We start from the raw sequence: 11174 nt of genomic DNA, 5'->3' as shown, positions 1-11174 counted from the left end.
CAGTAGAAAAAGACGTTAAAACTTCTTACGTATATATTAAAAATGATTACTTAATATTAATATATGGCTTCAGGGTAGTGTTTTAAACTAGTTCTTCTGTAAAGACTTTTGAAAAGTTGTAACTAAAGTATTTTCTGTTCCACAGCTACAAACACCTCTGAAAAGAAATATGATGACACAAGAGTTATGATTGTTTTCTTGATTTCGAGACAGTGTTCAGGAAATTGCAGAAATGCTTTTTTTTTTTTTTTGGCCAGTCCTGTGCCTTGGACTCAGGGCCTGAGCACTGTCCCTGGCTTCCTTTTTGTTCAAGGCTAGCACTCTGCCACTTGAGCCACAGCGCCACTTCTGGCCGTTTTCTCTATATGTGGTGCTGGGGAATCGAACCCAGGGCCTCATGTATAGTAGGCAAGCTCTCTTACCACTAGGCCATATCCCCAGCCCCAGAAATGCTTTTAAAGCATCAGCCAATTATTAGAGTGATGACGTTTGTTGGCCATGCTTCAGGGAAAAGCATGAAAGGTTTTACCCAGAAGGAGCAGTTGGAGGTAATTTTGTAGATGGTGAAACAGAAATAAAACCAATTAACATTTAACTTTTTTTGTAAGCACTAGTCACTTGGCTACTGAAATAAAATTTTATAACAAATGTGAAAAAAAATGACAAAGTACGTTTTGAATAGCCAGATAAAGTCCTTTATGAGACTACATTTTTACTCAATGATGATACTTTAAAAATTATTATTAGGGGGCTGGGAATATGGCCTAGTGGCAAGAGTGCTTGCCTTGTATGCATGAAGCCCTGGGTTCGATTTCCCAGCACCAGATATATAAATAACGGCCAGAATTGGCTCTGTGGCTCAAATGGCAGAGTGCTAGGATTGAGCAAAAAGGAGCCAGGGACAGTGCTCAGGCCCTGAACCCAAGACCAGGACTGCCAAAAAAAAAATTATTATTAGGGGGCTGGGAATATGGCCTTGTGGCAAGAGTGCTTGCCCCGTGTACATGAGGCCCTGAGTTTGATTCCCCAGCACTACATATATAGAAAATGGCCAGAAGTGGTGCTGTGACTCAAGTGGCAGAGTGCTAGCCTTGAGCAAAAAGAAGCCAGGGACAGTGCTCAGGCCCTTAGTCCAAGCCCCAGGACTGGCCAAAAAAAAATAAAAAAATAAAAAAATATATATATATACCTATATATTATTATGGTTATTCAGTTTACTCAATCAAATTTTTAAACCTTAGCTTTCAGTTTGCAAACTTTTTTTCCTCTTCTCAGTCCTGGAACTTGAACTCAGAGCCTGGGTGCTTGCTATCCCTGAGCTCTTCAGCTCAAGGCTAGAGCTCTACCACTTGAGCCACCGCACCACTTCCAATTTTCTGGTGATTAATTGGAGATAAGAGTCTGACAGACTTTCCTGCCTGAGCTGGCTTTGACGTGTGACCCTCAGCTCTCAGCCTTCTGAGTAGCTAGGATTATAGGCATGAGCCCACAATGCCCGGCGTTGAACTTTTCTTTTATCACTCAGTAATAAACAGCTTTTGGACTGATCCAGATTCTTGGACCACACTTTGAGTAGCGTCATTAAAAATGAAGTGGAGGGGCTGGGAATATGGCCTAGTGGCAAGAGTGCTTGCCTCGTATACATGAGGCCCTGGGTTCAATTCCCCAGCACCACATATACAGAAAATGGCCAGAAGTGGCACTGTGGCTCAAGTGGCAGAGTGCTAGCTTTGAGCAAGAAGAAGCCAGGGACAGTGCTCAGGCCCTGAGTCCAAGCCCCAGGACTGGCCCCCACCAAAAAAACAACAAAATGAAGTGGAAACATTGAAGAAATAATTGAGTATGTAAGTCTTGAATTTAGGGGGAAAATTCATGGAAGTGAATATTCATTCAATGACAGATCAATGCCAATAGGAGGTACATAAATAACAGCTTCCTTTCTCTCTTTAGAAATATGTTAGCTATAAAAGAATAGTATTTTTTCAGGTGGGATTGGCTTATACCTATAATCCTGGCTGTTTGGCAGACAGAGAGCAGGAACATAAATGTTTGAGGCTAACTCCAATAGAAAAGTTCTCAAGACCCTATAGCTCAAAAATTTCCAGGGAATAAAACAGAGCTGGAGATCATGTCATCTGTGAATAGGGATAGCTTGATTTCTTCCTTGCCGATGTGGATCCCTTTGATATCCTCCTCTTGCCTTATTGCTATGGCTAGGGATTCCAGCACTATGTTGAATAGAAGTGGGGAGAGTGGGCATCCTTGTCTTGTTCCCGAGTCTAGGGGGAATGATTTAAGTTTCTATCCATTTAATATGATGTTAGCAGTTGGTCTGTTGTATATGGCTTTTATTGTTTTGAGGAATGTTTCATCTATTCCTGTTCTCTCCAGAGCTTTTAATAAGTATGGATGTTGTATTTTGTCAAAGGCTTTTTGGGCATCGACTGAGATAACAATGTGATTCTTGATTTTAGTTCTGTTGATGTGGTGAATTACATTGATTGATTTACGGATGTTGAACCATCCTAGTGACTGTGGGATGAAGCCTACTTGGTCATGATGTATGATTTTCTTGATCAGTTTCTGGATCCTGTTAGCTAATATTTTATTGAGGAGCTTTGCGTCTGTGTTCATTAGTGATATTGGTCTGTAGTTCTCTTTTTTTGTTGGGTCTTTGCCTGGTTTGGGAATGGGTATGATATTAGCTTCGTAGAATGAGTTTGGGATTTCTCCCTCTGTTTCTATTTTGCGGAAGAGTTTGAGGAACATTGGTATTTGGTCATCACTAAAGGTTTTGTAAATTCATTGGTGAATCCATCTGGGCCTGGGCTTTTCTTTGTTGGGAGGTTCTTGATTGCCTCCTGTATCTCACCGTAAGTTATTGGTTTATTTAGTTGATTTATTTCTTCTTGGTTCAGTTTGGGCAGTTTGTACTTCTCTAAGAATTGATCCATTTCTGTAAAATTATTGTTTCTGGCTGAGTAGAGGTTTTGGAAATAGCTCCTTATGATTGTTTGAATATCGTGTCTACTTGTTGTAATTTTTCCGGTGGAGTCCTTGATTTTACATATACGAGTCTCTTCTTTTTTTTGTAAGTCTTGCAAGGGGTCTGTCAATTTTATTTATTTTCTCAAAGAACCAGCTTTAGTCTTATTTATTTGTTGAATGGTCTTTCTATTTTCAATCAGATTTATCTCCTCTTTAATCTTGTGATCTCTCCCCTCCTAGTCGTTTTAGATTCTGTCATTTCTTGTTTCTCCAGTTGTTTTAGTTTCATCGTGAGGTTATTCACCTGCTCTGCTTCCATTCTTTTAATGTGAGTGCTGAGGGCAATGATCTTGCCCCTCAGTACTGCCTTAGCTGTGTCCCATAGGTTTCTTTGTGATGTGTTTTCATTGTCATTGTGGCTTATTAATTCGTTGATTTCATGTTTAATTTGGGTTCTCTGACTCAGAAGTCCCAGTTAAGAACTTACACCCCACATTTGCTGGCCCACGAATCAGAGGGATTGTGCATCACCACAGTGAAAGATTAGATGCCGCCCACATGTCTAAATAGATGGTGTCCATTTTGTGCCATTATATATGCTTGTGAATTAAATGTTGGAGGTTTTCTTTGGAAGTGGGGGCAACAGTGAAAAGGAACCCAGGGATTTGGGTATAAAAGGCCAAACCTTTGCCTCTTGAGTGCTGGAATGACAGGCATACACCACCATGCCTGCCTATGAGCAAACTGTTGATGTGTTGTCATGGGGTTATTTCTGAGCTATCTTAAGCAAAGAAGGTACCCCTGAGCAATTAGTAGTATGCGACTTCATGTGATCGTTTTATTGATTAGGGTTTCATGTTTTGTTTTGTTTTTGTTTTGCCAGTTCTAAGGCTTGGACTGAGGGCCTGAGCACTGTCCCTGGCTTCTTTTTGATCAAGGCTAGCACTGTGCCACTAGAGCCACAGTGCCACTTCTGGCCTTTTCTCTATATGTGGTGCTGAGGAATTGAACCCAGGGCTTCATGTATAGGAGGCAAGCACTCTTGCCACTAGGCCATAGTCCCAGTCCCTAGGGGTTGTTTTTTTGTTTGTTTGTTCATTTTGTTTTAACAATAACTCTTGATGTTCTGATGCATACGAAAGGCTTTTTATCCCTTTACAATAAAAAATACATCTAAAGGAAATAAGAGAAAATGTCAAGGTCTGACAAAGCTGTTGTGATGGCTTCCTAAGTATTCAGTATTTCATTGTCTTCCCTCATTCACCTATACACAAAAATATCTTATATCTTTCAAATATCAAAGTCAGAAATGCTTATAGATGTCCTGAGAATAACGACAACTAAGCAAGTTACATATAAAAGCATGGCATACATATGACAAATAAAAATCATAGCTTATATTCATAATTTTTGAAACACATACTGTCATTCAGATGCACATATTTTTGGTAAGTTCAGTTCTGTTGATCAAAGATACAATGGAAACAATTTTGCGCAACTATGATAGATGTTTAGAAATAAGCCCCACTCTACCTGTACCATCTTTCCTGTAGATGAAGTCAATTCTTTTAGTGGCAAAATTTCACTGCAGTCAGTCTGAGTGGCGTGGTCTGTGGTGAAAAAGCCAATCTTTAGTTCATCAGAAATGTTAAGTCTGAAAAAAAAAAGAAAAACTGAAAAGGTCAAATGTGCCTTGTGCTAGAAATAGGTGTCAAAAATGTCCTCATGAGCTGGGAATGTGGCTTAGCGGTAGAGTGTTTGCCTAGCATGAATGAAGCCCAGGGATTGATTCCTCAGCACCACATGAACAGAAAAAGTCAGAAGAGGTGCTGTGGCTCAAGAGGCACAGTACTACCCCTTGAGCAAAAAGAAGCCAGGGACAGTACTCAGGCCTTCAGTAACAAGCCCCTGGACTGCAAACAAACAAACAAAAAGTACTCATTACCTGACTCATGTAATTGGACTCTTTCTGTAACAACAATAAATTAGTAATAATAATAATAATAAATTAAGAATAATAATTTTTAAAAAAGAAATAGGTGTCATGCAAACACTTTGGGGTAAATTCCAGACTCTTTCAAAGGAATGGGGTGCGGAAGCTAGTGGATTATCTGCTCTTACCCATCTACTGCAGGAAACTATTATAAGTTTTGCATGGGTATATCCAGCAGAAATACTTTGAGATAGGTCTTACATCTAATGTGAGGACACAATGTTCAACTAACTTCCTTCCTTCTTTCATTCCTTCCTTCTTCCTTCCTTCCTCCTTCCTTCCTTTTATCTCTTTCTCTTTTATATTTCTGTGAGGTACTAGGCTTGAATTCAGAGCCCAGCTACTCAGAAAGCTGAGACCTGTAGTAATGAGGTTCGAAGCCAGCCCTAGAAGAAAAGTCTTCAAGTTTCCTTTTCAAATTTATCAGGAAAAAGCCAGACTAGAAGTGTGTCTCAAGTAATAGAATACCAGCCATGAACAAGAAAGATGAATGCAAGTTTTTAAGGCCTGGTACTGGCACGTACACACACACACACACACACACACACACACACAGACCACACATACACACACACCATGGGTGGTATGGTAGTGGTTGATTCCATTATCCACATGATGTTTTGGAACCTCACAATTTTTTCATCATCTTTGCAGAAAACTAGGCAAGTGCAGGTAGAAAAGTCCATGAGATTCTTATTTCCAATTGCAACAGCCAGAAATGGAGCTGTGGCTCTAGCAATAGAGTGCTAGACTTGAACAAAAAGAGTTCAGGGATAGTGTCCAGGCCCCAGTCTAGAGACATGTACAAATATTGAATCCCCATGCTCATCGCTCCTCTCCTTCAGCTCAACTCACAGTGCCTGTAGGCAAGTGATGGAACTTTTGTGCCACCCTGGTCCATGTTAGGGGTAGGGAGAATCCGTATGGAAGATCATGGAGCTCTAGGTCACTGCTTTTTGATAAAGTCCTTTGTCTCTGACCAAGGAATCTTGTGTTTTCTGCCAAGGGTCACAGAACAGTTACAGGCAAACTTACAACTCCTTAAGTAAGGCAAGAGCTCAAATACTATTCAGTACTGGACCATTATCTAATTTAAAACCAATCCTTCCAAATTCTACTTGCAAACTGAGCATGGTAGAATATGCCTGGAATTCCAGCATTTGGGAAGTGGAGGCAGGAGGATTGTGAATTGAAGGCCAGACTAGGCTAGATGGAGTGAATCTGTTAAAAAAAAAAAAAAAAAAAAAGGAAAAAGAAATAAAAGAAGAAAAAACTCCTTCTTACATTGTGTGTGTGTGTGTGTGTGTGTGTGTGTGTGTGTGTGTGTGTGCCAGTCTTGAGGCTTGAACTCAAGGCCTGAATACTGCCCCTGAGCTGCTTTTCTCAAGGCTAGCACTTTACCACTTTTTTTTTTTTTTTTTTTTTTTTGGCCAGTCCTGTGACTTGGACTCAGGGCCTGAGCACTGTCCCTGGCTTCTTCTTGCTCAAGGCTAGCACTCTGCCACTTGAGCCACAGCGCCACTTCTGGCCATTTTCTGTATATGTGGTGCTGGGGAATCGAACCTAGGGCCTCATGTATACGAGGCAAGCACTCTTGCCACTAGGCCATATCCCCAGCCCCGCACTTTACCACTTTAGCCACAACTCTGCCTCCAGCTTTTGAGTAGCTCACTGGAAATAAGAATCTCATGGATTTTCTTGCTTAGTCTGGCTTCAAACTGTGATCCTCAGATCACAGCCTCCTGAGTAGCGAGGATCATAAGCATGAGCCACCAGCACCTGGCTGAATGCCTTTTACGATCATGATGAAGTGATTTACTGAACTGAATACCAATATTTATGTTCTGTCTACCTAAATCTATAACCATCCGTGAAACTCATGTGTGCAAACCACCAATAAATTATAATTGTCACACTAAAATTACACTGTATTAGGGAAATAAATGAGTCATATAATAAAAATCAAATAAACTTTTTTTTTCCAAATAACTTATAACAAACTAGGAGAAAAACAATTTTTTTTGTCAGTTCTGGGCTTGACCTCAGGGCCTGAGCACCGTCCCTGGCTTCTTTTTGCTCATGGATAGCACTCTAGCACTTGAGCCACAGCGCCACTTCTGACTTTTTCTATGTATGTGGAAGATGGAGTAGATATTGGAAAGGAATCAAACCCAGGGCTTCATGTATATGACGCATGCTCTGTACTAACAGGCCAGATTCCCAGCCCAAGAAAAACAATTTTTAAGCAAGGATGACATAAAATATTTTTGGTACTTTTCAAAATGACAATTTTTATCCATGACAAAGGTACAGGTAACACCTCCCATCCTCTACCCAACACATGGAAGTTTTAAGTTTTCTTTTATGATATACTTGAGAAAATTAAATAAAGCAAAAATACAAACATTATACTTACAAATACGTATCCTGGAAAACTCAGGTAATAATGAAAAGTTTTCTAGAAATTATTATATATCTCTAAACTTTATGTATTTCTTATCAACTACTCCCATTACCCTCAAGATATTTGACTAAACATTGATTTCTACAGTCACCCTTTTACAAAGCTTTTCTCTTTCAAAGAGAGAAACTCGGTCTTCTAATTCTGACTCTGCAAATCTGGGCCCAAACTACCCAAGCTTCATACATTTAACTTATTAAAAAATGAGTGCTAACGTTTTACCAAAGATAACAGCCATATTGAGTTCGGTAGGGTTTTAGGAAGCCCAGAGACTGAGAAGATGGATTAGATGTTGGAAAGGTATCACATCCTGGACTGCTGACATTAACAGAACAGCTTATGCCACCCTACAGGACCTTTCTGACATAGAGAGCTCCCAGAAAATGATAGTCCCAATCTGACCATTCAAGACCAAGAATTCCCTCTTGTCCACCTGTAGGAGGAATTGATGATGCATCATAGCTCCCTCTCCAGAAGTGCATGACTTCTACGTTTTCGAGAACCACCTTCATGTCCGCAAACTCCAGTAAAAGCTTCCTGTGATCACCTGCTGACAATCCTATCAAAAAAAAATAATCTGCACTTGCGGACCGGGGGAGAGCTGAGAGAAGAAACGAGGAAGAAGCCCGAGTCCGGTCCAGTGTGCAGGAGGCCCGAGTCCAGACCGGTCGGAGGAGGAGCGGAGCAGTGACCCATACTGGACAGGCCGGAGAGCTGAGAGAAGAGAAGAGCCTCAGGAGGAGGAGGAGAGAGGAGTGAGGCAGAGCGGAGCGGAAGCAGACGGGCCCGAGGAGCAGAGCTGAGAGTCCAGCCGTGCCAACGGGAGAATGGAGCCTTGAACCGACCCTGGGCCGGCCAGAGGAACGGGGCAGAGCTGAACTGGGCTGACAGGAGGAGGTCTGAGGCCTAAGGCCTGAGGGAGAGTGTGAAGCCTTAGGCCTGAGGAGGAGTCTTAGGCCTGAGGCCTGTGGGAGAGTCCTGAGCCTTAGGCCTGAGGAAGAGTCCAGAGCCTTAGGCCGGCAGAGAAGCCTAAAGCCTGTGTGGAGGTTTGAGGAGGCTTCAATTTAAGCTGGAGGAGAGGCGAAGCCCACAGGAAGGAAGCTTGCTCCTCTGGAGGCTTGCAGATTTGGAGGCCTGGAGGCTGAAGTGATTAGAAATTAAGGTGGGGGGTCGTGGTTCAGGTCAAGACAGGTCTCAGGTCTGGGTTCTGGGTAACTAACCCAGGACAAGGTATTGACAGGCAAGCATTAGGAGGGGGAGGGTGGCTCTGGTTCTGGGTTTTAGATTGTAAATAGAATCCTTTTGTAAATAAAACCCCTTCCCACCTTATGTTGTGCCTCAGGGGATTATTCTCCCTCTCAGAATACAACACTGAGAATGCCCTCTGAGAGTTACTCTGAAATCTACAAATAACAGATACAAGTGTAGAGACCATGTCTACAAAGAATCACTACTTTTGTTCTTCCTCATTCCCCTTCAGTGGGAATAATTCCCTTGACTTCTGTAGTTTTATAAATGGGGCCTCCTGCCTCCCTCACAGCCACCCAGGGCAGGCACCCCATGCGTGGAAATCCTTTCCTTAAACTGGATTAACATCTCAGCAAATCCAGTGAAGTCTATGCTTAAGACAGGGGCAATGTTATATTCTCGTTATTGTCGCACTTCACCCAGGTTAAAGAGCAAGTGATCCCCTTAAATCTATCTACCATGGTATCTACCATTTTCTGAATAACGACAATGACGATGATAACAGCCATACTCATAGGACAATAATGACATATCAGCTATTATAGGATAAAGAAGGATTATGGACTGAATATCTGAGGACTCTCTAACTTTATATGTTGAACCCTATAATAGCTTTTGTTAGCATGGCAAAATAGCCGAAAGGAAAAAGGAAAGAATTCTTTTTGAACATGACTTCAGGGGTTTCAGTCAGTGATTCACTGGCTACTTTGTTTAGAAAGTAGAAGCAGAACTTCATGGCAGAAGGTCATGGAGAGCAAAGTCACTCACCTCCTGGAGTCCAGTGGACAGAGACAGGATACCCTTCAATAAGTCATCTCAATGATTTACTACTTCCTCTAACTAGGCCCCACCTCACATCACCTCCCAATACTGCCAGCGAATGATGTATCCATTAATGAATTAGTCCATTGATTAGGTGTGATCTCATAAGATCATCACCTCTCAATGACTGGATCCAGCCGAGGATCAAGGCGTAAAAATATGAGCCTCTTGAGGGGATACCATAACCAAGTCGTAACATCTGTTGGGGTAGTATTTGAAGATGGAGCCTTCAAGGAGTAAGTAGGGTCCTCATGGGTTTGTAAGAAGAATTGTTACCTTCAGTCATTGAAGGCTATGTAAGAACATAGAGAGAGGCAGATTTGTGCAAATCAGGAAGAGAGCCTTGATTGAACTTCTCAGCTTCAAGAACTGTTAGAAATGAATTTTTATCTTTTAAGCCAGCCACTTCATTGTAATTTATTGTGGGAATTCACAAAGACTAGAACAGTATCCAGGAGAAAGACACTATCTGTAATTTATGACCTTTCTTTCCAACCCCTGCCTCACACCTGCTAAAGAGAAAAGCCTTATATGATTGCTGACATTGGAGAAAATGTTGAACACAAATGACTATGAACCTCTTAAGCTCTTCTTACCAGCCTATTCACGGAACAAATAAATGTGTTCTGATTCTTTCTCAAAAAAAATCTGCAATCACCTTCTTTTCCATCTTTCCTTTCATTTTTTTCCCTTCTCTAGTGGAGGCCAATGACATGAGATGATGAGAAAGGACAGGAGCTGTACAGAGAAAGTCAGCAGGCAAGAGGAGGAAGAGTGGACCGGCTTAGAAGTGACATGGAGAGGAAACAGCTACAATGGTGGGAAGATCAGATATACTGAACAAGAAGGTAAGTGAACTGAAGATGACAGAAGTTAAGCCTTTTCACTCCCAGGAGAGGTATTTATAAACATAGAGAAGGAGGACACTAGCTACTGCTCTGAGACAATGGAATGAAATTGAAAGGATTGGTCTAAGTGCATAGTCAAACCACTTAGCAGAGCCTAGAATAGTTTTTTAGCTAGAAAGTGAACAAGTACTCAGAAAATGATGGGGACATGAAAATGATGAAAAATCATATTGAAGCGTGTCCCACTGGCCATATCCAAGACAATGTAAGCATCAGAAAAAGCAGAAAAATAGAGAGTAAGATGCAATTGTTGGCTGGAGGAGGAGATACATGCCTATAGACCCAGATATGGAGTAAATGAAGATGGGAGATTCACGGTTTAAGACCGGCCCAGGCCCAAGACCTTACCTCAAAAATAAACTGGGCATCAAGATACATACCTGTATTTCCAGTGATATGAGAAGTGGTATAGGAGAATAGCAATCTGAGTCAGTCCAGGGAAAAAGTGAGAGACCCTTTCTGAAAAATAACCTAAAGTAAAACAATATCTGGAGCTTGGTTCAAATGGGAAAGCATTTGCCTAATTAGTGCAAGGCACTGAGTTCAAACCTAATTACCACCAAAAAAACAAAACAAAACAAAAAAAGAACCAAAGGAAGGAAGCGAGGGAGGGAGGGATGGAAGGAAAACATGGATAATGATGGGTAGACTGATCAGTTGAGTTTATGAAAAGGAAATCTTGTCATCCCTATGAACAATTTAGTCACTTATTACAGAGGGAAGTGTCACAAACTTAAAGTAGAGAACCTTAGAA

The sequence above is a fragment of the Perognathus longimembris genome, unplaced genomic scaffold (assembly GCF_023159225.1).
Source record: "Perognathus longimembris pacificus isolate PPM17 unplaced genomic scaffold, ASM2315922v1 HiC_scaffold_5535, whole genome shotgun sequence".
In the NCBI taxonomy this organism is placed as follows: Eukaryota; Metazoa; Chordata; class Mammalia; order Rodentia; family Heteromyidae; genus Perognathus; species Perognathus longimembris.
The sequence above is the reverse complement of the archived record's forward strand: the minus strand, read 5'-3'. Positions refer to the sequence as shown.